This window comes from Salminus brasiliensis, chromosome 4, assembly GCF_030463535.1.
Source record: "Salminus brasiliensis chromosome 4, fSalBra1.hap2, whole genome shotgun sequence".
In the NCBI taxonomy this organism is placed as follows: domain Eukaryota; kingdom Metazoa; phylum Chordata; class Actinopteri; order Characiformes; family Bryconidae; genus Salminus; species Salminus brasiliensis.
Genome location: NC_132881.1, coordinates 47380636 through 47407922, shown reverse-complemented (window position 1 = coordinate 47407922; position 27287 = coordinate 47380636). Strand labels below are relative to the sequence as shown.

Here is a 27287-nt window from a genome sequence, read left to right as displayed (position 1 = left end):
CTTTCACTTAGCTTGATTAGCTTGTTATTGCTATGCTTGGTGACAATCACTATTAGGAAAGACCAGGTAATGCAATTTCAGAGCTACATAAACACTCTGGGGGATTCTCAATACAAGGTTTTCCAGGTTCGCACTGCTGTACTTGGTAGCACTAACTTGGCAAGTTCGACTCGCAAGTACAAACTCCAGAGAACAGGAGGAATCTGCAACGTCCACACAAGTTTCGGGGCGTTTCGGACTGTACTCGGCTACATGTGAGCTTTTGAATGGAACAGTACTTGGGCTGCAACTGATGACGTTTCACAAGAACACAGAAACACAAGTAGAGACGAGTGCAGGTCGCAAAATTAGCAGCCACATGTTCATAACACCCTATATAGCCTACCCTACACATCGACGTTCCTCAAACTGCCAGCAGCATCGCGCCTCTGAGGAGCCCTGTGGCTCGTCTTCTGGATTCACAGACTTAAACGACCTGAGGTGTCTGTGCCATTCACAGTGAAACTAAATGCCTTCTGCATACTGGAGAAAAGCAGCAAGAAACTCAATTTCCACAATATTTGACGGAATATTTACACATGTCGATTCGCCCGAGGTTATTTTCATGGCTCGTTTTGCAGAAGGTGAACACTGCCGGAATCTTAATGGTTATGGGAGAGCACCGTCCGTAAAAATGACTGACATGGTGAAATCGGACAGGACTAAAATGACTGGGAAATGCTGGTAATAATGACAGTCCCCCACCTCCCAATGAAATAAAATCCAAATAGGGCTTTATCTATTCACAGTAACTGATAAACAATTTTGTCTGTTTTCTCCATGGTTTGAACACTGTAGCTGATTCTGTATACTGTGTCAATAATTCTGGATTAATGGACCAATAGAAATGCTTTGAATTATTTGGGTAAAAAAATAAATTACATTGACTTCCATTCAAAGATAATGAGTCTATGTCCCTATTTCTGAGATGCTTGTTTTTAAACACACACACACACACATACACACACACACACACACACATATATAGATTGATACTGATTGATGATTAATACTTTGCTGTGACCAATTTGACTTAATTAAACAGATAATAGTACGATCTTCTGTTAACTCACTCTTTCAAGTTCAGTTAACTCATTTTTAGTCTATCTATCTATATATCTATATATATATATACACACACACATATACACACACACACACACATATATATATATATATATATATACACATATACACACACACACATATATATATACACATATACACACACACATTATATATATATATATATATATATATATATATATATATATATATATATAGATAGATAGATAGATAGATAGATCTTGGTCAAGAACTTGAAAGAGTGAGCTAACAGAAGATCGTACTATTATCTGTTTAATTAAGTCAAATTGGTCACAGCAAAGTATTAATCATCAGTCATGGTTGTTGACCCCGAGATTCTGTATCAGTGCTTCCCTGCAGTGAATTGAGTGTTTTCACTCCCAAATTGCTGCTTTTGATGCACAGTGACGCAGCACTCCCCTTTTCATAACCTCAACCCTGAGGAACTGAGCTGATCCTCCACCCCACAGCCTCCTCCTGACTCCAGACTCCAACACCCAGCTAATGATGGCACTTTGGAGAAGAAACGCACAATAAGCACTGAAGGATTAATTGGACCCAAGGCTTTGAAGTCAGGCACTCCTGTGCTGGCCCATGTTCACACAGGTTGTGATGTCCACAGGGTGACAAGGCAAATATTCATCTCTCCCTTTTTTTTCCATAAAGATTTGAACTTTAATAAATCATGAGTCCAAGGACACATATGGAGTGAGATGACATTGTCTTGATCTTCTGCAGGAAGTGGCTTGAGTAATTTGGTAAATTACCTTAGAGATGGAGAAAGCCTAACCTCGCTTGCTCTTCTGCACTCATTCAATTTACAAAAGTATGGTAGGAGTTCACATTTTTTACCTCCTTTTCAAAAAATGAAAGCAATTACAAAGTCCCCTCTGCGTTTCCAAGGAGATGGAGCAGGAGATTACACGCTCCCAAAGATGGGGAGCCTTTTTGAGGGGCCTCACAGATTGTCTTTTGTATTCATTTGACACATAATGAAAGGAATATATGTATAAAACCTGGCTTTCAGCCCATTAGCTGTGTCTGAAATTAGAGCTGCACTGTAACAACTAACTGACGTTGATTAATGATTAAAAAACTGCTGACAGCAAATCATGTCATCGATTAGTTGGCTTGGGTCCCATTTATGTCCCGAGACTGAAAGATGGGATATCGTGGGCTGTGCGGGACACAAAAGGAGCCAAAAAGCTTTGAAGAAACACCCAGAACACAGGATATATTGTAGGATCCCTGCTTGCCATCAGCAGCCGGGGTCAGAGAGAGCACAATCGGCCTTGCTCTTTCAGGGGTGGGTTGATGGCATTTCCACATGCTGGAGAAATAACCTCCATATAAGCTCGTTAGTGTTAAAGCGGTTTCTGTTTAGCCATTCTTTTTTAATAGCCTACTTTATAAATGAGAAAAATATGATTTTTAAAATGATTTATTCATGTATTTTCAAACGAACATACTGTAAATGAGCCAAGGGCTGACTGTTCAACAAAATGGTCACAGGTCAACGCCAGAATTTTAAAATCCTGAAGCAAGAATCCACATGTAAGAGTGTCAGAAGATCAGAGGGACACTTCAATCATGTCACAGAAAGGTGTTCACCACTTTGGGCGCATCGTGTCTGAAAGCATGTCCACCAACGAGAGGCTGATGACAACTACGCCATTCGAAAGGACCATCATCACTGATTCATTCACTCAAACAGAAACACACACACACACACACAAACACTTACACCCTGAACGCAGTACATCAGTTAATGTGGCAAACTAATGAAGTGCGCTGATTGACATTTCTGGCCGAATGATGCTCCACTCATCACCTAGGACACACGCTCGCTTATCTGACCTGCCATAAGAGAAAACGAATAGTTATCCCCACGCTAATGGATCCTGTTATGCCAACCATTCAGTCATCAGAGCCAAACTAATCTTTACACCTCTCACATCAATCAGCCCAGCCTCCCCCTGAATGACTTCACATCACAGACAGGCAAATGTTTCTGTAGAGGTGGAAGATTGACTTAGAAAAGAAAAACGACTAAACGTCTCGTCCCGTCCCGTCCCTCTGCTGGTGTCTGTTTACAGATTACTTTTCATAAATAATACGGTTATGTAAATGTGAATTTGCATAGAATTCCAATACTGAGTGCCTGGGTGGTTGAAAACTATAAAGGAAACCATATAGTCATGTAAAAAAGTAAATGAGGACATCCCATTAAAACCTTTATCTTTTTAAACGTATTTAAACATCTGGACATCTCAACACTGAGAGATGGAGGTAATCTGCCAAAACTCACACAGCTGAAGAAATGTCTTTAAACATCATTTATAAAATAGAATTAATAGAAATATAATTTTCCTGTTTGGAAAAAGTAAAATACACATTTATTACTCCTTCAGATGTGTGGAATTAGACTCAGCTGCAGAAAATCAGAACATGGTTGGTGAGGATTATTCTGGAGGAGTCTTAGTGTCTTATTTAAACCTCAGACGTTTAGTCTGGTCTGATCTGGATTGATGGTTGAAGTGATTGGTGAAGAAGATCACCCTCCATCATGGCCAGATCCATAGAGCTCTCTGAGGCCTTCAGAAAGAAGCGTGGAGATGTTGTAGAGGAGTCTGTAGATGGAAGGGGTTTAAACAGATCTCAGAACAGTTCGAGATCAGCCGCTGTTCCACTGTCCACTAGATCATCTACAACAGGAACAGCTGACCAACATGGCCAGATCAGACCATCCTAGCAAGATCAGCCCAACAGCGGAACCACAAGTCTCCAACAGTCCTAGCATGTCTTCATGGTAGCAGGTAGATCTCATCACAGCTGATGTCAAAGTAAAGCATCTACCATTAGAACCCCTAGACAAACCTAAGACCAGGACTTATGGAATGCTGTGCTTTGGACAGAAGCTTTTTTTTAAATATTCTATTAATTTGATATTTTATAAATTACGTTTAAAGATTCCATCAGATGTGTGAGTTTAATTAGATTACCCCCATCTCTCAGTGTTGATCACATGAAGATCTCATCTCCAGATGTCTCAATATGTTCAAGAAGACTTTCCATGGGGTGTCTTCATCTTCTCACATGACTGTAAATGTTTCGGTGTAATTTCAACAGTGAAAAGACAGCAAACTCGAGATCTTCTCTTGAGAAATCACTTTTTTATTTTTTATAAAGTGTAGACACAAAGGAAGAGCATGGTGGGAAAAAACAGAGACGGATAGCACCCTAAAAAAACAAGCCTGGGCATAATCTTCCATTCTCATCTTATCGAGTGTGAGGATCAATAGCAACACCAGGCAGTAAAGATCGTAGGTGTTTGATTTAGCAGAGAAGTTCTGACTTTGTGTTTGTGCTGCCTCGGTCTGCTCATCGCCTGTAAACCCGGGAGGAGCAAACCATGCGCTTTGAAATGACCGGACACAAAGACAGGGGATAAGTGTGATGGAAGGAGGAGACAGGGGACTAGAGGGAGAGCAAGAAACAGAGAGAGAGAGAGAGAGAGAGAGAGATTGAGATAGCCAGCTTCTGTCTGTGGATGGTGGTGCGTAAGGGAGGGTGAGATAAAGTGAGGATGCATGCGTGTCCATCTCCGTTCCCAAGCAGCCCACCTCAAGAACTTTCCAATTACCGCCAAACGTTGTCATCTTAATGGCATGTCTGGCCTCTAGTTGCGTTAGAGCCTTAAGAGTGCTTCAGCCGCTGACGCCAGCGCCAGACCTCCCATAAACCTGGGCCTTTCCATCCACGTAGTATGTTTTACTGGTACACAATAGCAAAAAAAAAAATAACAACAACAGTCCTCCCTCGTCTGCAATAACCAAGGCTTGTGTCAACTTTACAGCTGGCAGAATTATCACAGCTCCCAACTGTCCCCAATACTACCCTAAATCAAGAGAGAGAACTGGCCATGAATCCAGACAGATTAACGGCCACTCGGTTTTCCTTTATACAGAACACTTTTGAACACTATTAAAAAAATCATGCTTTGGCTGATTCAGCGTCACGCATCCACCAAGTACATTTAAATTTACAGCATTTAGCAGACATTCTTCTCCAGAGCGACTTACGAAAGAACTTCACTGTTTACTGAAGAAGAACCTCAGCTAGTTTAAATAGACTAAAATTCAGATCCTTTAATCTTAGACTCTACTAAACACAAGTCAATATGGAGACCATAATACTCTACTCTTCACCCAAGTACTCACAGAAGAGGAGGGTCTTCAGTCTGGGTTTGAGGACAGCGAGTGTTGGACTCTGCTGTTGGACACCCAGGGGAAGCTCGTTCCACCACTTCGGTGCAGGACAGTAAAAAGTCTGGACACTCGTCTTCCGTGGATCTTAAAGGATGGCGGGTCGAGCCGAGTCGTACTTGAAGCTGGAAGGGCTCTTGGTACAGATCAGGCTTTTGACCATCGTCATCAAGTACGGAGGGGCTGGCTGGTCCAGTCTTGGCTTTGTAGACCAGAGTCAGGGGTCTGAATCTGATGACCTGGGCAGCAGCTACAGGAAGCTGCAGTGAAGAGAAAACGCAGCAGCAGAGGAGGAGGAGCTGAACATGGCTGAACTTAGAAACGTTGAAACGACCCGACCCGTGCTGCTGCATTCTGGATAAGCTGCAGGGGTCTGATGGTGTGCAGAGGAAGAAAAGCCATCTTGGAACTTGACTTCTGACAATACTAGCTCGGTATATAAGCCCAGGCTTTAGATTAGCTAACTGTGAGGTATTGTATCCCTTTTTGGTGAAAGGACTACTTATCGTGTATGACCTTTGCCTTTTGCCTTACCATTCAGACTATTTGCTTGTGATTTGGAGACTGGACTCTTGTGTTTTCTGGACCAGGTCTTTGCCTTTCCCCTTTTTGGATTGTTTACTTGTGATGGTTATGCTCATCTACATTCTGGATCTGACCCTTGCCTGTGCTGTGACCATGAACTTGGACTGTGATTCTTCTAGTAAAGCCTCTTTCATCTTTTAACTCCGCGAGCGTCTGAATCTGTTTGGCACGTTACATTCAGAGCCTGTGCTTTAAGTCTTTCATTCTGATCTTTTGATCACTATAACCAAGCAAATGCTGCTATTTCAGGTACACCTCCACACATACGCCTTCTAATGTAGACACTACATTAGATGTAGATCTACACCACATACAGATGTGCAAATGCCTGTAGAGAAGTACTGCCAATTAAAAATAGGACTCTCTGGAGCAGATCATCACAAACCTATTGGCACCATGCTGCCTAATAATGCCAGGCGTGGGCTAGTAGAGGGGTATAAAGCCCCCCAGCATTGAGGAGCTGTGGAGCAGTGGAAGAACTGTGTTCTCTGGAATGATGGACGGTGGAGCTCCATCCAGTACTTTTGGGATGATAAGTGGGGAGTTGGGCATGGTGATCATCATCATCCAACATCTTGACCTTACTAACAACACTCTTGTCACTGAATACAATCAAATCCTCACAGCAATGCTTCTCTTATTAGGAAGCCTAATTTCCCTAAACAGTAGAGTTATAGTTACTCCAACGAAAGCAGGATAAACTCTTGATTTTGGAAGAAACAATAAATACGCAGATGTCTCAATACTTTTGTCCATATTGTGCATGGGAAACCAGTGCAAAAATGTGGACACCTTGTAAAAAAACCCCTTGTTCTTAGAAATCAGCCATTCCAAAAATGAGCTCTGGGCTGTCTGATGCTTGGGGTTTCTGTAGCCGAGCTAGCTAAGCGTAGGCTTTCTTAGCGAGTGGGCTAAAGGTCCAAAACCATGAGAAATTCAGGTTTCAATTCAGCTTTCAGTGCTTCTAACAGCAGCCGCTTGATCTGAGCCATTTAGAAGACGTTTAGAAGTCAGATAGACTGGAATTGAGTCAGATGGTTCTGTGGTGAGCAGACAGGTGTGGTGCTAGGTGTGCTAAGGCTAACCCCGGCGGGATTATATGCAGTATACCAGAGTACTGCTTCGAGACGTAATGATGGTATGAAAAAAGCACATGCCGTCCAACTCTAGTGGAAACCGCCTTTACCGATCTTATCTCATCCCCGACAGCAAGCACTGAAAAGGTCCTACTGGGGAACGTTTAGGTATCTATCTAAGCCAAACCGATCTGTAAAGTATAGAATTACAGCTCTGAAAAAAGAGACACATCAAATATTGAGAATCATTCCCAGTGGTTTCGAACCCTGAGAACACCAGTCCTGGAAGTGCATTATAGAGAATCGTTAGAAAAGATCCCTTCGAGGTGGAATTCATCTCCAGACAGAGCCATCTCTGGTGAGGAGTCAAAAGTTTGTGTTTTATGACGAGCTGAAAGAGGCCAGTTGGCGGAGGTTGGGTGGCGAACGGAAGGGCAGGCGCTTTTTCTCTCCACCAGCAGCTGGCCACTCACAAAACACTTGGTGCTCATCCCGAACTGAAGGGGGGGGGGGGGGGGGGGGGTCACAAAAATCACTCCTACTCAATCTTTCCAGGCATCAAGTGTCTTGAGAGGGGTGTGTATGTGCGAGTGTGTATGTGTGAGAGAGCGCGAGAGCACGCAAGAGAGAGAGAGGGGGAGATGACCCTGCCACAGGCTGCCGTAACTCTGCCTTATCAGGCAGACAGAGGAGCCTTCCCTTGACTTTGAGATGCAGCTGATGGACATCAGAGCTGTGACCACAGGTTAGATACAGATGTGGGTTACATACTGACTGACCAGGCTAGACCAATTTGTTCTCAACATACTGCTGTAGATGACACTGAGGGATGGGGGGAAAAGGTGGGAGCGAGAGAGAGAGAGTGCGAGAGCACCTGAGATTCACATGAACTGCCGTTATGGTTTATCATCAAGAAAAAGCTTAGCCATATAGACAGACAGGCAGGCAGGCAGGTGGGTAGGCAGACAGATCAACAGACAGACAGGCGAACAGACAGACAAAAAGTGAAGGAAGGAGAAAGCGAACCGCGGCGAAAGCAAAACAAACACATTATTGTGCGCTCAGGCTGAGATTATGGGATAAAAGCAGCAATTTGATTCTGATCTCAAATCAGCACAAAAGCCCGAGCGTAAATCTACAGTATCACTCGCCGCATATCATCATGCAAATTGCAGTGTTACAGGAGACCGAGGCTGGCTCGTCTGTAAAAGCCTTTACAAAAACAATCTGCCGTGAATGAGACAGACAACATTTAAGAGATATGAACCTAGAACAGGGAGCCTGTAGTGTTTACCACACCAGAAACAGAGCTGAGAGAGAGAACTCCACTCCCTTTCCTACAGTTTCATCAGTGCTTTAGAGGAAAACTAACTCGAAACCTGCAACCCACAACATTTCACGCTTTCTTAAGCTAGAAAAACACCCACCAAACCTTCTCCAGCAAACACCAACACGCCCTAAAGCTCCAGACACTTCAAACAACTGCCGTACGATTGCGAGTTTGCAGAATACTCTTCTTAATGTTGACTTTTCTGCTATATTCTGAAACTAAAACTGGAATTATGGTGTTTGTTGGAGAATACTGGAGCGTGGAGGGTGTTGGGGGGGTCTAGAGGATGAAGATTTTCGGGCCAGGACTGTGGGCGGAGAGTTTTGGGCATTGTTGGGGAAGATCTTTGGGCTCTGTTTGAGAGTATTGGAGAAGCATGGCCTTTTTTGGAGTGCACTGATTGAGCTATACTCTTAAGCTTTGTTGTTGAATCGCGGGCTTTCTTGAGAACCTTGGACTACAGCTGGAGTCAATTGGAGTATTGGGCTCTTTCTGAGAACACTGGGCTTTGATGAATTGGGTTTTGAGGGAATCTTGGCTTTTTCTGGAGTGCTTTGGGACCTACTAAAGAATCTTGTGCTGGGTGTTGAGCTTTGCTGTTAAATATTAGTCTTTCCTGAGAATCTAGAAATACTGTTGGAAAGTGTTGGGCCTTGTCGGGTTATTCCGGGCCTTTGTTGGAGAGTGTTAGGATTTGTTGTAGAACCATGGCCTTTGTGTAGGCTATACTAAAGAATCTTGTGTTTTTTGTGTCTTTTACAATTTTAAACTTTGTTGTTGAATATTGGTCTTTTTAGGACATGTTGTAGGACTGTTGGTGGAGTGCGTTCAACTTTTTGGGGGGAAGATCAGTGGGCTCGATTTGAAAACGTTGGGCTTTGTTGAATAATCTTGGGCTTTTCTTGGAGAATTTTGAGCTTTGTTGAATCTTGGGCTTTCTGGAGAATCTTGGACTACTGTTGGAGAGTGTTAGGTAATCTTGGGCTTTGCACTGGGCTTTGCTGGAGAGTGCTGGGCTCTGTTGGAGAATCTTGGGCTTTGCTGAATGCAGTGGGCTCTGTTTCAAAGTGGGCTTTTTGGAGAATCTTGGACTTTGTTGAAGAGTGCTGGGTTTTGCTGGAGAATGCTGGGTTTTTGGGGAATCTTGGCCTTTGTTGGAGAGTGTTGGGCTCTACTGGAGAATCTTGGGCTTTTCTTGAAGATTGGGTTTGCTGGAGAATGACATTTGTTGGAAAGTGTTCGGGTTTGCTGGACAGTTATGGTGTTTCCTTTGTGGGGTATAATGTTCTTCGTTGGCAAATTTCTACTAACAGCATTGACCGGCAATCAGAACAGAAAACAGGATAATTGGGTGTAATCTGCCAATGCTTAAGGGTATATGTATAACAGCAGGGTTATTAAACATGCTGGCAATAATATAGCTGACCCTTCTAACCCTGGACATCACCTCTTCCAAACATGTCCCTTTAGAAAAGACTTAAAACCATCCAACCCAGCACAAGTAGACATGCTAACTGCTTTTTTCCCCCCAGATCAACTGCCCAGTCTACTGTGGTCCAGAATGCCACTCAATGCAATAAATGCAAGATATTGTAAATAATTCCTCATTACAAAACATTCCAACCACCTGCCGAATATGCTGAAGGCAATCTGTGTTGCCCCAAAACATTACAACCTCTTCTCCAGTATCTTCACAGTTGCCGTGAGGCGAATATTCTGTAGAGGGTGCATGTGTCCCTGGCCTTCCATGTGATGTAAAAGAAAACAAGACTCAGATCAGGTGACCTTGAAGGTGGACAAAGGTTAGCAGGGGGCTCTGACTGTGTGTTGTGACGGATTACTGATGTAAACATATGTCAGGACCATTACACAGTTCTGAGACTTTTGCCACAGTAGCCCTTCGGTCAGTTTTTTTCTTCTGTCTGCTTCTCTGACCACCATTAGTAGTTACCCACCACCGTTGACCAGGAGCAAATCAAAGTGTATAGCTTTATACAACTGATGTTGCAAAGTAGATTCACAGTAATCCATAAATCTCCCTATGAGCAAACCAAAGGACCTCCAAGACACATGGGTGACCCACTCTCCTCTGGTCAAAACCACTTATACAGTATTGCTAAGTCACTGTAGCACCATATAAGACTGCTCTACTGCTCAGGAGTACTAACAGAACTATGGTAGTGATGGCCAGAATACTAAAAGGTATGGCGGTTAATAATGGTAACATCAATAGCAAATAATTAGAGTCCATGTATACTTCAATACTGTCAGGTGTGGGCAGCAGGTCTGAGGCAGGCAGCAGTAGCAGGAGAACCCTACAAGCCTTTTCAATTGAGAGATGCTCTGACCCCGTGGTCTGGCTATAACAGTTTGCTCCCTGTCAAATTCGAGTCTTGGCGCCTGACCATTTCCCACAGGTAGAAGGCCAATCAAATGAGCATGTATAGCGTTTTCTATAACTGACGTTGTTGCAAAGCGGCTCTACTCATTAATGGAGCATTGCTAGTGCTAGGGGGAGCTACAAACGGGTGGGTTTGTGTGAAATTGGAAGAAAAGTGGAAACATTTTGATATATTATAAAGAAGGAGAAGAGGAGATCCTCAGGAGGAACCAGGACTCACAAGAGGGACCCATCCTCGTCTGGTCAAAACAACTTCTTAAACTATTAATAAAAAGTCACGGTACCACCTAATAAGACTGCTGTTCTGCTCAGATGTGCTAACAGAACCATAGTTGAGATGGTAGGAATTCTGAAAGTCATGATGATGGTGGTGGTTCTAGTATTAATAATAGTCCCCTGTCTAATTTAAACCTCAGACATTAGGTCTGGTCTGCTCTTGATGGTTGAAGTGAGTGGTGAAGATCATCATCATGGCCAGATCCAAAGAGCTCTCTGAGGCCTTCAGAATGAAGGGTGTAGATGTAGATGAGTCTGGGAGCGGGTTTTTAAACCCTCCAAAGCTTATCACACACTAAGGTGTATTACTCAGTAACTGCAGGGACTTCTGTACAAGCTGGTGGAATAATAGAAGCTTGTAATAACACTTTGAGACCACCGGCGGACCATAGGCTTTTGAAGCGGTTCATAGAGATTTCGGAACAATTAGAAATCCTTATATGTGCCACGTACCTGCCGAAAATACAGTGATTGGGATTGTGATTCGATTAAGCCGAGGCTAGGGTTCATTCGCTCAAGTCCATCTCGTTCACTAGCTCTCTCTCCTCAGTTCACCAAGCTAAATCTCTGGATAAAAGTTGTGTACTTTGAGTACTTTGGGTCATGCTGTGAAGTGAACTGTTGAAACTGCGGAGACGAAAGGTGGTATTTTATAAAATTCCCCGTCTGTCTCTCTCCGTGGATTGATTCGCCGAAACGCTGAACCACTGACAGATGTGATGCATTTGGGCGAGCACGAGCGCTCTTTTCGCAAACGTGAACTCTCTCCAATACCCGCACGGGCCAAGAGACTCGCGCCCGTGTGCACTGCCTGGAGCAGATGAATAGTGCTGCCTGGGCCGCTTTCAAACACTTATTTTGTATCTCCATGTTTATGGCCCTGTCTGTTAGCCCCGCATGTGGGCGCCGCTCGTACGGAATCTCTCCAGTCGGATCTGTGATGTGCAGCAGTGCTGACAGTCAACTGACACCTGGCTTCTGATACCTTTAATATCAATACATTACAAATGACTGAGCGGGCGATAAAGGAAAAGCGGCCGTTTGAAGAGAAGGGTAGAAAAAGAGAGAGAGAGAGAGATGGAGGCTTGAAGATACAGAGAGAAAAAGGATGGAGAAGGAGAGGAAGAAAGATTAGCAGAAGGTGCGAGAGAGAGAGACAGAGTGAGAGCCTGTAAGCAAGCGAGCGAGCCAACGAACGTGTGGTGCGTTTGGCGTTGCTGGTGTTGCCCTTTGGGCAGATGCTGGAGTCTCCTCCAATCGAAATGTTCACACAGAGAGATGAACTTGTTAAAGGCGGGCGAGATTAGTGGTGGGAGAGCTGAGGCACTTCTGTTCCGGAAACCCGTGGCTGCTGCCTCTCGTCTGGAAAAACCCTCGTCTGATGTTTCACGGCTCCGGGGCAAAAGAAAAAGGAGGGGGAAAAAAATAGAAAATGGAGAAACACAAAGCGAAAGAAGGTAGGGAAAGAGAGAGAGAGTGAGAGAGAGCAAGAGAGAGGGGAAAATAAATAAATAAATTAAGAAAATAAAAAAAATAAAAAAAACGCAGGTGCTTCATGCCAACTGGAGAGCATGTGTAGTGAAATAGTAATGGCTTTTTAATGTTTATGAGTTTGGAGAGAACTCTGCGATGAGCGGCTGCTGGAATTCGTAGAAGGCGAAGACCACAATTACATCTGCTGATATTACAGCCCTGGCGGTTTAAGACTAATAACGGCTTCTGAAGTGCAGAGAAAACACAGGGAGTGTGTTTTATGTGTACGCACTACGCCACACTAATCTATAGGCTTAATAATTTATGAGATTTATGGCTTCGGCTCTGCTTTAATACAATCTCACATTAACCACTGCTACTGCACCCACACCATTCCCTCTCAATATCAGCTTAATCTTCTTCCTACACTTATATGAAACATCAGCAGAATTATTACAACAGAGACGGAGAGAGGTAAAGAGTGGATGGCACAACAAGTGGATGGAGTTCATTGGAGCCCTGCAAGTAGCAGAGATTTCATTTGCCTGGAAATAGTAGACAGCAGAGAATTCTTGTTTAGTTGTTGGGTTTTTTTTTTTTTTACTTTTCCTTGAGGTCCACTTTGTGCCGTTTGTTTTGGTCTTATGTACCAAGAACAGACATATTTATTACTTTCCAACTTCTGGTTTTGTTACTGTGTCTTAAAGATAAATGGGTTTGGAAATCCTGGCTGAAATACTCCTTATAATGTCTGCATGAACGGGCTGGATATTTGTAAATGAACTTGTTTTTATGCAGATTAAAAATGGACTACTTTTGCAGTTCAGCCATAACATTAATACCAGCGACATGTAAAGTGGACCATCTTTATCTACAGGGGCTTCTGTCAAGGGGTGGGACCTACGTATTAGGCAGTAAGTGAGAAATCAGTCAGATCTTGAAGGTTATGGAAGTGCTGAAGCGTAAGAATCTGAGAACCAAACTGTGATGTTCTGGACAATAACTGGGTCAGCGCATCTCCAAAACATCAGACAGGTCTTGAGGGGTGTTCCCGGAATGCAGAGGTGCTTAGAGAAAGGACAACCGGTGATAGGGTCATGGGCACCTACACCACAGCCCTGAGGTGTCCAGATACCACAGCAGGTCACCTTCAGAGGCCTTGTGAAGTCCATGCCCGGAATGGTCGGACTGGTTGTGGCGACCCAAAGGGGACCTACTCAATATTAGGCATTAATGTTATGGCTGATCGGTGTACAAACTGTATGGTCTAGGGTAACAGTGCATGACTCCAGTTTCGGAGGGCCGGTCTCCAGAAACGTTGGGTTGTTGCCCTGCTCAGACATCCTCACTTTGCCTGAAAATGAACTGAGGAGTTGAATCAGGTGTTATTCCAGCACTATGCGGGAATCCGGCCCTCCACGACCGGAGTTGTGCACCCCTGGTCTAGGGACGAACCTATTTTAATGGATCGGGTATTGGCTATTTTAATCCCACCACAGTGTTCAGAGCTCCATCTGGTTCCCCTTAAGCCGTCATTAACAGACATTATCCCCAGCCGGCTGCACCAGCTGCAGTGTGGATGTTCTCAGAAGGTAAATAAAGGAGTTGAGGTTCTGCAGTGTGGAGCAATTTTACAGTGGAACCTGAAACAGACCATAATATCTGACCCTTTAGAAAACTCTCACTGAAACGGCCCGTTTTACCAGCGGGAGAACCGCAGAATCGCTTGCTTGCCTTTCTCTGTTTATAAACCAGCACTGAAGAACCCGTTCAGAACCGTGTGGAGGCTAATGCTAATGCTAATACACACATATACGCTACAGAAACCCACTATACACTGGTTATTACACACCAATAGTCGACAAACAACAATAGATACTCCATCACACACACACACACATAGGAAGTGACCTGACTGCAGTCAGCTGGGGGCTGATTGGTCAGGGAGGAGAGTCAGATTGGATTAGAAGATATTAAACACTATAAAACAGTAATTTTAAGAAAAGTCTCAACTAAACTAAATCAGTCAGTCCAGAAAGTCTGATTACAGAAACTGATACTGAAAATAAAGGGATTTAACTGAACCCATTAATCAGCAGCTTATCTGATCATCGGGCAGCAAAATAACCTGACCGGGACGTCCCTAGTACACTAACTGTAGTAGTCTACCTAGTTTGCCTAGTAAACAAGCTGCCCTGTATTTTGGCACATCCAAAAAGAACATTCAGGCCTCATTACGTCTACATTAACCCCTTAATCAGCCGAGGGCCGGCTTCTATTACCAGAGAATAGCCCCACCGGCTGGTACAGAGGTCCCTGTAGCTACTGAGTAATGCACCTTCAGCCTTTTTGCATTAGGGGTTTAAAGGTAAATGGTGAACAGGTGTAAATGACCTGGTTTCATGACAACATAAGGACCCAACACCGAGTCCTGTGTTAAGCCTAACCCATTGTAGTCACATCTAAAGACTAAAACATTAAAAAAAACTAAAACTTTTGAAGACTTTATAGCTGTTTCACCATGATCTCAATCTCTAATTTAAGTGCAGTGACTTCCATCTCCTGAAATTCTATTCACCTGTAATATCACAGCATGTTTTCCCTCCACCACCCCCACCTATCATCGAGCGCAAACATCCGTCATCACCTCTCCTCCTGGCTGTGCGAACAGGCTCAAATAAAATATGAGCTACATCCCCCACCTGTCTTGTGCCTCCTTCTGTGAAGGTGCCGGAGGTGTTTCAGGAGGTGAGCAGACCTCCACGACAGACTGTAGACTAGCGTCTGGCTTTGACTCAGTGTTTGTTTAAGAACACCTGCTTTCAATCCATCAGTCAAGCCCTGGTGATTAACGCCACGCTCCGCCCACAATTCTTTTCTGCCTGAATATCCTGTTTCACGTGGTGGAGGAAGAAAGCGCTTTCTGACTTCCGAATTGTGTGAGGTCACATGACCCGGCTTTCTCTCGGCCACCGTCCACAAAATCTATATCCAATGATGTCTCGGACTCTAGTGGCTGTAGAAAGCAGTCTGTGGAGAAACTGTCCGCCATGTTGTCAAATTTGCAACCATAGCTTGTGCAGTAGAGACCAGAGGCGGAGCCTGACTTTCACACTAATTTGCTAGACCCGCCCCCTTCTTCCAGACCAAGCTCAGTGCCTCGAACCACCATCATTAGGCTTACTGCGCTGACGCAGAGCCGATTTCCCCCTGGATTCCCAGTAAGCGTCCGGTAAGTGGAATGCTTCGAAGCTGGTCTTGCAGGTGGAGGCCTCGTCCAGCCAGGGCTGTCAATCACTCAATTCCTAAGTGTAACCCCACCTTCTTCCAGGTGTTGGAATTCGTGTTGGACACCGGTTAGAGGAGGAAAATTAGATGTCAAATGGGCTGTTTCATTGCGGCCATTGAAAAATATGGGGATGAGCGGAATTACACTCATACTGCAGTCATACTGCAGAGGCGTTAGACTTGTAGTTGCCTCACTTTTGGGACCCCTTGTTCTGTCCATGTTTTCTACGGTCATTGCTCTTCACCATTAAACCCTGGACTATTCAGAAGATACCCGAAGTGGCATTAGGAAAGAACAAGGTTTTGGGAGCTGGACCATGCCTCAATTAACCCAAACTCCTCCTCCACCTCCTCCATCACCCTATTTCGTAACCCACCACCACCCCGTCTCCTCCTTTCCACTTTATCACTTGCCTAAGCCATGGGAAGGTAGGCTTCGCGAACCCTCCACAAGCTGCCCTGACCTCTATATTTTAATTATTTTAATCAATCGGGTATTTGCTATTTCAAGCCCAATTAAGTTCTGATCCTTTGTTTTTTTTTTGTTGTTTTTTTAATCAGTGGGTTTAGAGCGCCCTCTTGTGGCCCTTAAGGTGCCATTGTTTGACATTATTCCCAGCCTGCAGCAGTGAGGAGCTTCCTCAGCTAACAAATCTCTCAGTTTCGAGTCTGCAGTGTAATCCCACTCTTTAACCTCATAAAACAGCAAAATCCAACTATTAAAGGTTTTATTTTTAACAGTACTTTGACTTCTGTTGCTAACTGTACACAAGACCTACTGCACATATCACCCCCCCCCCCCCTTCTTGCTACGGAAACAGACAATCCGAGAGAAAACTAAGCGAATCTGACACCGTCTTCAATCAAAACAACTTCCTGGGTAACAGGAGGCAAAAAATGCCAATATCTATTTTTAGAATGAATAGATATTCACACGCCTGGATAGCAAACAAGAGGCAGTAGGCAAACTGCCAGAGGAGTCAATATTCTGTGTCCAGAGACAACAGACGATCCATCACGCTGAAGATTCATCAGCCCAACACCTGATACTGGGCCAACCACCTGACTTCCGGAGCATATGCGTGCGCGAGAGAGCGTGTGTGTCTGCGCGAGAGTGTCAAAACACATGCTTCTGAACGACCACAGCTCGCATCATACAGTAGGGAGGGCCTCGCAAGGCTGCAGGCCTCGAGAACCTAACAAACACAAGGAAGATCAATACAGACGTAATGAGCGGCGATGCAGAAAATGGCGGCCTGTTAATCGTTGCTCGACCCCTTATAGGACGCGGAGAGATTCTCGCGTCGGCGCTGCTGATTGGAGGCCGATTGGACGGCGGGTAAACCCATTAAATGACTTCATTACAGAAACAGAAACTGGCTTGTGCGCAGGAATTAATGCGACAAAAAAGCCGGGCTCTCTCTCTCTCTCTCTCTCTTTCTCTCTAGCTCACTCACTCTCGCGCTCTCTCTCGCTCTCTTTCTCTTTTATGCATTATCACCAAGCCTTCTGATGTATTCTGATATAAGCATGATGAATAAATAAAAGGGTCTAGAAGTTCTTTCACCAGGATGCTTTACCTCGAAGGGAATATTATCCTTGGTTTTTGATAGGAGCGCCGCTGTGGGGAGAGTTTTTCAAAGCGTGCCGAGCTGGAGACATTGCCAAGCTCTCAAAGACCCCCTGCCGCGCATGTCAAACTAAGGAATCTCTCTGAACTTGCAGAATTAAATTCATCACCCAATCTCCTCAGTTTCTCCTTGTGCTGGGAAGCCTTGTCCTTGTTGTCCCTCTGCCTCTTTAACACATACACACTCTCTCTCTCTCTCTCTCTCTAATTCTCTCTCTCTCTCTCTCGCTCTCTCTCCTTTTAAAGAGCATCTATATTGAACATGTAACAGGGTGGTAGAACCAAAAAAACAAAACAAAAAACCTCAAAACAACAACATAGCAACAGAGAGAGAGAGCGAGAGAGAGCGAGAGAGATAGAGAGAGAGAGACTACTAGAGGCTCTTTATTATCTAATGCAATCTAATTGGAATTCATTGGAGACTGGGTTTTGGGGACACTGGGAGTGTAAGAGATGGAGAGAGACAGAGAGAGAGAGAGAGAGAGAGAGAGAGAGAGTGTGCAAGAGTACATGTGAGCGAAACAGATAGAGAAAGAGAGTGCAAAATAGGGAAAGAAGAGGGAAAGAAAGGCAACTCAAAGAAGATTAGCCAAATATTGTGACAAATGGGACTTGAAAAAGCGCAGCCTAAGCAAATAGCAGCGGAAAACCGTGATTTCGTAGTACGGCACAGTTGGCACTCGTGCTTTCCTGCTTTCTCTCCCCTCTAATTAAAAACCATACCCCACAGCTCAGCCCCGTACGTACTTCCGCACCAACAGTGTGGATTTTAACTGCTGAAGCTTATGCCTGTTTTGACTGGGCTAATTCCTACCGCTTTGTGCAACTGCCCTGCCCAAACCCGGAGTAATCGTTCCCTATGACACCAAACCCTTCCATCTCCATCAGTGGATTTTGTACATTTAAAGCACCCCCCCACCCCCCCAAAAAAAAACAAAAAAAACACACACACACCCCCCACACACACACACTCAGACCCGTGTGTCTTTTGTTATGTAAATGAACGTTCCTCTGCCTGGTGCACATTTTGATGCCGAGGCTTCACGGCCCGGCAAATTGGCAGCTATCGAATCCGAATATATTCACCTATCGCTTCCTGCTGTGGCATATTAGCATATGAAAGCACACGCTATCGATCCACCCCTCTTTCTCTCTCTCTCTCGCTGCCAGCTGCATCTCAACCGATTGTCCACTCGTACCCAACCACCTCAATCCACCCCACCCACCAATAAACCACTGGGAGGTAGAAGTGCACCCCTAGAGAGGAAGAATCACAGCTTTTAGGAGAAGTAGGAAAGTAGCGCCGGTGTACTACAGACACTGGATCATGTTTAGGTTCATTTTTGAGCTACTTACACATCTCACAACCACCCCCCACCCCCCCAACCCCACCCACCCAACACCACATTCGCTCTGGCTCTTTGGCTTTGAATCTGTATTTACATAAATTAACATATCTGAGATTTTGCTGTGGAAGTGATGAGAGATATTTAGGTGGATGAGATATGTTGGCCCAGCTGGACAAAGTAACACTTCAATAATTACAGTAATACAGTACAGAGGTTTTAGGGCCCTAATCACATCACGTCTCTCAGCAGTGAGAGGGTTTCTACTGTAGAAGCTCCAGATCTCATCAGAACAGATAAAGCAGGTGAACATGAATCCAGTAAACAGGAGAAACAAGAGCTTCTCATTCTGAAGAAAGAAAGTAGTGAGATCTTGTCAGTGAGCTAGTCTGAAGAACAGAGCTCGGTTCCTCCAGGGTTCTCTTGGATGCCAGACCCCAGTCCAGCCAGCACAGTGTGGAGGATGTGTTCAACTTCATCATCATCAGCAGCAGCAGCAGCTCACCTGATTTACCATCATTAAGCCCTGATTTACCACCAAACCAGGTGTTGATCTGAGGAGAACTCTAAATAATACTAGACTCCATGAGGAGAACTTTGGAGATGTTCTAATGATGAACACAGTGATGGAGAACCACCATCACTTTCTGTAGGAGTGTTATTATCAGTGTTTATTCTAATATCAGTGTTTTACTGAGGAGATGCACACTGACTGTCCAGATCAGCAGCTTTTCAAAGGGGGCTGCTGCACAGTTTGCTCAGTACTGTATGTAAATTATGTTGCACAGGTAGGACAACACAGAGATAGGAGTCTTGTCCAAGGACTCTTAGTGGTGTCTTTTGGAGGTGCTTCAGTTTTAAACTGTGGGGGAACCTTTTTGAGGAACCTTCAAGGAACCTTTAAAAGGTTCCTCAAGGTAAATGAAGAGGTTCCTCAACAGTTTCAAACTAAAGAACCTCCAAAAGTGTTCCTTAAGGATCTCATACTTTTAACATTGTAGAGTGGTGTGCTTGTCCTGCCAGAGAATTGAACCCTGGTCTTCCACAGGCATAAAAGTGCCCACTACAGTACACCAGCACTATTACTCACTATTAAATAAATATAAATCCAGTAAAGAGTCGTTTTGGTGTTCTTTGGTCCCACTGCATGGATTAGTTCAGTTCCACCAGCCGCTCACATGATTTACTTGGCTGATTAGTTAAACTAGGTGCTGGAGGGGAACGGTAAATGCTGGCTTTCCTTCAAGGGATTCACATCCATAAGTATTGACTATTTGTATTTACTGTATTCTCGCGTAACTCTAACTGCCTGAATACACAGCTTTACACATCATTTTCTCAGATGACATCAGAAGGTGATTAAATACTTAAATGGACGACTGTCGGTTCACAAATAATTCCAGCAGACCAAATAAATAAATAAATAAATCCAGGGGATTTATTTGGGAGCCATCAGTGAAATAATGCCCTCTAGTTGTGTCAATGTCAGACGACACAGGCAATGCGTAACTGTGGTAAAAGCACAGCTGGTGGGAAGCTTCATCATTCACATGAGCAAATATCATTTAACACACTGGAGAGGGTCACTGATTTAACTACAGGCCAATTTATTACAGCTACTGACAATCTGCATCTGTATTGCTGTGTATCTTCAAAGCACAGTTGATGGAGTAAAGCAGCCTTTAAAATTCTGAATACATGTGCAAATAAGAAACAGCAGATTATAATCCACAGTTAATCAGCACAGCACTGTGAATTCTAAATCTAGCAGGAAATGGGGGAATCTGCTTAGCTACCACTTTTCTGTTAGGACGGTTAGCAGTGCATAGGGCTCTTGAGTTGGTTACAATATTTTTGGTGCTGTTTCTCCATTGCTGCCTACTCTTATATTTCAGTAGTAGTGTGCGTGGTGGTAGTAGTAGTATGAGTAAGTTTAGCAGCAATCGTAGAACTTTTATTGCTTTTATTATTAGAAGTAGCCGTGTTAGTAGGAAAGGTAGTAATAGTAGCAGCAATAGTAGAAGTAATAGTTCTAGAAGTATTGTTTTCATAAGCAGCAATAGTAGTAAAGTTAGCACGAGTAGTAGCAGCAGCATGTGTAGTAGGAGTAGTAGCAGCAGTAGTAGTAGTAGTAGCAGCAGTAGTAGCAGCAGTAGCAGTAGTAGTAGTAGCAGCAGCAGCATGAGTAGTACTCATGAGTAGTAGTAGTAGTAGTAGTAGTAGTACCAGCATTAGCAGCAGTAGTAATAGTAGTAGCAGCATGAGTAGTAGTAGTAGTAGCAGCATGAGTAGTAGTAGTAGTAATGATAGTAATGAGTAGTAGTAGCAGTAGTAGTAGTAGTAGCAGTAGTAGTAGCAGTAGTAGTAGCAGCAGTAGTAGCAGTAGTAGCAGTAGTAGTAGTAGTAGCAGCAGTAGTAGTAGTAGCAGTAGTAGCAGTAGTAGTATCAGCAGTAGTAGCAGTAGCAGTAGTAGTAGTAGCAGTAGTAGTAGCAGCAGTAGTAGCAGTAGTAGTAGCAGCAGTAGTAGTAGTAGTAGCAGCAGGAATAATAGTATGTAGTAGCAATGATAGTAATGAGTAGTAGTAGCAGTAGCAGTAGTAGTAGTAGTAGTAGTAGTAGCAGTAGTAGTAGTAGTAGTAGCAGTAGCAGTAGTAGTAGCATGAGTAATAGCAGCAGTAGCAGTAGTAGTATCAGCAGTAGTAGCAGTAGTAGTAGTAGTAGCAGTAGTAGTAGTAGTAGCAGTTGTAGTAGCAGTAGTAGTAGTATCAGCAGTAGTAGCAGTAGTAGTAGCAGTAGTAGCAGTAGCAGCAGCAGTAGCATGAGTAATAGCAGCAGTAGTACTAATGGTAATTGTTTTTATTATTTTAAGTAGTAGTAGCATAGATAATAGTAGCAGTGATATCATTATGATTATTATTATGACTATTATCATCATTATTAGCTTTTATGTAATTATAGTACTAATAGTAACAACAGTAATAAAACAAGTGACCGTCGCAGCAATAGTTCTTGTAGTAGTAATAGCAGTAACCAAAATTATTATTATTATTATTATAGTATTAGACACGTTGTTCTGATGATATTGTGATAGTAAACTGGATGATCGAAGTTTGAATGACTACACCTCAGTCCAGTGAGCGCTCTCCACTGTGTGTGGGTCCATCTGTCAGTGATATTTGTCTGCTCTTTAACTTCTTTCAGAGCTAAAATAATAAAATAATAAATAACATTTTAAATGTCACATCCCGTCTCCGTCAGGCCTGCCTTTTTCTCCTCTGTAATTAACTGACATTAAAACTGACAGACCGCTCCGCTAGAAAACTCACAAACAACAGTAAAGCAGTAAGTGGGGCGTGTTTAAGCTCCTCGCTGCTCCTTCACCTTTCACCTTCCTGATGGAGCACAGCGGCAGAGCTCTCGCCCACTTTGTACGAGATAATTAAACATCCGCTACGTATCGCAGCCATCATGCCAACGCAAAGGCCGTGGTGGGACGACGCAGTCAAATAAACTTAATCAGGTCTTCATCACATCAGACTTCCCTCGGTGGAGAAACAAAGTTTGCTAGTGTGTGTGTGTGTGAGTGTGAGAGTGTGAGTGTGTGCCGGGACTCATTGTGTATGCGCAGCTAAAGACAAATACTGCGGCCCATTAGACTTATTAAAGCACCTGCATTCGGCACGAATTACCTGCTCTTCAAATTAAGCCGATATCTCGACAGCCTCGTCTAATTAAGTGGCTTCTGCCGCTGATCGATTGTAATAATGGCAACTAGACGATGCCATCCGAGGAGAGCCTGGGCGAAACGTCTCTCTCCGTCCACCCGCCGCTCTCTGACATCTGCATCTGCTGAGACCGGGAGCAATTACAAAGCACCGGACGCGGCCCAGGAAGGGCCTGTAATACTTGTGCAAATTGAATCAAGGGGGCTTGGTTCCGGCGGCGTGTTTGTCTCCAGTGACCGCAATAATAGAGAACAATAAGATTTAACAAGGTGTCCATTAGGCTGTTCATTACCAAGCTTAATCTAATAGCAACCCAGGCACTTTTTTTCTTCCCCCCCTTCCATCCAGGCCAATTTCTTGACGGCCCTTGGAAAAAAGCAGAGGGAAAAAAGGACTTTTCATTTAGATTGAAAGTCAATAATACTTGTTTCCAGCACTTAAGACAATAAAAAAGAAAAACAACTCTTCGGATAGCCCATTTAAAGCCCCTTGTGGTTTTGCCTTGTCTTCATTACAATGAGGTGGGGAGGTGGGTGGCTAGGTGAGGGGCTGGAATTGTCTAAAGACTTTTAATTGGATTCCGAAAGCAGTTTCTTAATTGACTTCTCTATCGTGCTAATATATGTGTACATCTTTATGTGTGTTCACCACATCCTAAATTGAACCCAGGAGGTCATGGTTGGATCTCCAGATGAGACTCACTGGGAACTATTGCCCGCTAAAAAATTCAATTTAGATGTGGAGATTGACTGGCTAATTCCAGTGTACCTATAATGGCTTTCTACTGTTCTCTTAATTAAGTTTTCACATTAATGTACTGGATACACTCCTTAGAGCGGCACATTTCCCTCGTGGACAACATTTGAGGTGGGAAGACAAAATTAAAAAATTTTCTCCCACTAATTGACAAAGTGAAGCATCCCCTCAGAGGTGCACCTGACACCACAAACAAAAAGCTCATCTGATGTCTGCCACGAGGTTGTTCTGTTCTGCAGCCAGTGTTTATCAGCCGCTCTTCATATCTAAACTCCCAATCGGCCACTCGTTCCTTCACCCATCATCCGCTCATCACTGACTCCATCTTTCTTCTATACAAAGTGCCCATCATTTATCTCCATATTACAGTAAGCACATTTCATATGGAGTTCTGCCGCGTCAAACGTTGCACTTGCAGCTAAAGATATTTATTTTTAGATTATTACCAAGAAATTGCCTTGATATATTCAGTAACTACTACATATTAAGTGTCTACTGTAAATTATTCTGTACCTACTGTCAAATATATACAAAGAACCAGGAATTGTTCAGTATGTGTTATGCATTTATTAGTGTCTACTGAATATTTTAAAATATGAACTACAATGAATTACCATCTACTATGAATCACCCAGTAACTGAAATAAGTATCTCCTGTGACTAATTACATACAAAGAATTAGAGTATCTACTGTAAAATATTCAGTAACAACTATAAACTACTAAGAATTATTCAGTGTCTACTATACATCACTCCGTAATTGAAATATTGTATAAGTATCTCCTAGGAATAATTACCAACAAAGTGATTATGTACTGTAAAATATTCAGTAACAAGAATAAAGTATTCAGGATCTATCATGAATTAATACCTATTTTGAATTATTTATCATATTACGAACTACTCAGTATCTCAATATATATGAAGTATACTCAACATATATTAAATTGTTTGTAATAACTATAAACCACTAAGAATTATTCAGAATCTACTATAAAAAAATATTCAGTAACTGACATAAAGTATCTCCTGTGAATAATTACCTACAAAGAATTTCAATGTATACTTTGAAATTCAGTAAAACTATAAACTACTTTAAATCATTCAGCATCTATTATAAATCAACACCTATTTTGAATCATTCATCATATGATGAATTACTCTGTATCTACTGAAATAGGTTGTAAATATAAACCAATAAGAATTATTCAGTATCTACTATAAATCTTTCAGTTGCTGAAATATTATAGTATCTCCTGTAAATAATTACATACAAAGAATTTCAGTATTTATTATAAAATATTCAGTAACAACTAGAAACTACTATAAATTACTCAATATCTACTGTAAAATATTCAGTAACAAGTATGAATCATCCACCATCTATAATTAACACCTATTTTGAATTATTCATCAAATATTACTCAGGATCTACTAAAATAGGTTGTAACAACTAAACACTACTAATAATTATTCAGTATCTAATATGATTCACTCAGTAACAAATATTAAGTATCTATTGTGAATTATTTAGTAACTACAATAAATCACAATATATACTCTAAATTATTCAGTCACTATAACATTAAGTTTCTACTGCAAATTGTTCAGGATCTACTATCAAATATTCATTCTACTACAAAAATGAATTATTTATCTACTTTAAATCATTCAGTAACTGAATTATGTATCTTCTGTGAATTAAGTTTAGTAACTACAAAAAAATTTGTTATCTACTATGAAATATTCAGTTGCAGCTATGAGCTACTATTAATGCATGTTTATCTTTAATTATTATCTACTATATTATTACTATAAATCATTCAGTTTCTACAGTGAAATATTGCATAACAACTGTAACCTACTATAATTACTAAATATGTACTGTGAAATATTAAGTACTTATTGTGAACTTTTCAAACACTATGGAATATTAAGTATCCACATTGAAATATTTTGCAACAACTATACACTACAAATAATTATCCTGTATCTACTATGAAATATATCTAGTAAATTAAATATTAAATATCTCCCATGAATTATTTAGTTACTTACACTGAATTCCAATATATACTGTTAAACATTTAGTAACAACTACAGACCATCATAAATTATTCAGTATTTACTGTGGAATATTCAGTCACTATGGACTATTTTTCTATTTATTTCTACTGCAAATTATTCAATATCTACTATCAATTATTCAGTCTACTACAAATTAATCTGTATCTAAAATGAATTATTCAGTAAATGATGTGAAATTCAGTTCAACTATGAAATATTCAGTATCTGCAATGAAAAGATCACAAACTTGTCAGTGACTTGACAGTGGTCATGGACAAACTCCACTGACTCTGCTTCTTCCCGTATTGATTGTTTGTTTGTTTATTTATTTTTAATCAAGGACAAACAAATAAATAAACAAATGTCACCTAGAATCTACTTCCTTCCCGTTTTGTCATGTAGCAGAAGTTTAGACGGGACGTCACTTAAGAACTTAAATCTGCCCTCAACCCGCTAATCTCTGAAGTCAGTCATTCTCAGCTGACTTTTTTATTATTAATTACACCTACTGTATATTATAAACGCACCCACATACGCTACTCCATATGGCAGACACACTGACATGCCCTGCCCACACTCTTGCACTAATCATCAAACCCATCAGTCTCTGACGGCGGGGAGCAGTAAAAAATATGTAGTGTTGGATTAATAATCAGTGTGGGTAGAAAAGGACTGAGCGAGTGAGCTTCCATTAATTCCAGGCCTTTTGTGTATGTAACTAATGACATCACCCAAAGGTCACATGGGGGGAATTGGCTTCTCTGTAGTGCAGTCCCATTTAACCTTTTTTTTTTTTAAACAGCTAAGCCAATGCTTTTGCTGCCATATTGATTTCCTATTCCAGATCTGCTCCACTATGGGTGCCCTTTTACTTGCCTATCACTACGTCCTCGGTCTACAGTGCTTTTTGTGCAGTTGATTTTAAGGCCTGGTTAACGCCACACGGTATTTCGTATTCTGTAAAGCATACGTTTCCCCAGCTAGCAGTGTAAGAATCACTAACCCTACAGCAAAAGGTTAAAGACAGAAGGGGAGAAATGCAGAGAGAGAAATCAATATGTGGAGCTCTCGGCTTTTTAACTCTACTGAGGGGAAATTAACATTTCAGTGGTTGATGTATCTGTGAACTGGACATGTGGGGTGGGTGGACATCTAAACATGAGCGAAATCAGAAATTTTGGAGTGTAATATAAAGCTACACTTATGCTGAAACACCACTACAAAAATGGGCCTCATTCACAAATATCTTCCTAAGAATGAACTGAAAGTCCAGGTAAAGTCCAGGTCAGATCCATGATGTATTGTTTTTAAAAAGTGCAGAATTTGTTCAAAGCTCTGCTCCTATAACGATAGCTCCCATTGTCCTCGTAAACTGAACTAATCCCATGTCAGGAAACCCTGGTGAATGTCAGAATCTTTGTACAAATGCATGAGTCAGATTTACAAAGACATTTCCTCCTAAGAACCGGTCCACTGGTATTTTGGTGAGCGAAATTCTCTCAAATCTAGTCTAAATATCTGATATTTCTCACATTTACATTATTAAAAAAATATTCTTATAACATTTTACTTAACTAACACATTTTTACTCGCTAAAGTGATTTTATTCACTTAAGTATATTTTCACAATTATCCACTGGCAGAACATTTTGCTCGTTTTAAGAAATATTTGTTAATAAAAAGCTGAATTATCTGTTATTTCTTACATTAAGCAAATTATCAGACAATTATTAAGAACTTTTAATAGACAAAATAACTTAAAACAAGTAAAAATGTAGAAACTTTACAAAATAAAACTAATAATATTACAATTTTATTTTGTACCAAAACAAGTATTTTACCAACTACATTATTTGCAAAAAGTGACCTTTTAAACCTTAGCTTGTTGCATTATGAAAGATCCCACTGAATGTGTGATCTGTGGAATTTCAGTAAGGCATTAAA

At 42.1% G+C, this 27287-nt stretch overlaps 1 protein-coding gene across 1 annotated transcript in view; it reads right to left on the bottom strand.

Annotated features, from left to right (window-relative positions):
- Positions 1–27287, bottom strand: part of tenm3 (teneurin transmembrane protein 3) — an 890613-nt gene that overhangs the window by 722953 nt on the left and 140373 nt on the right.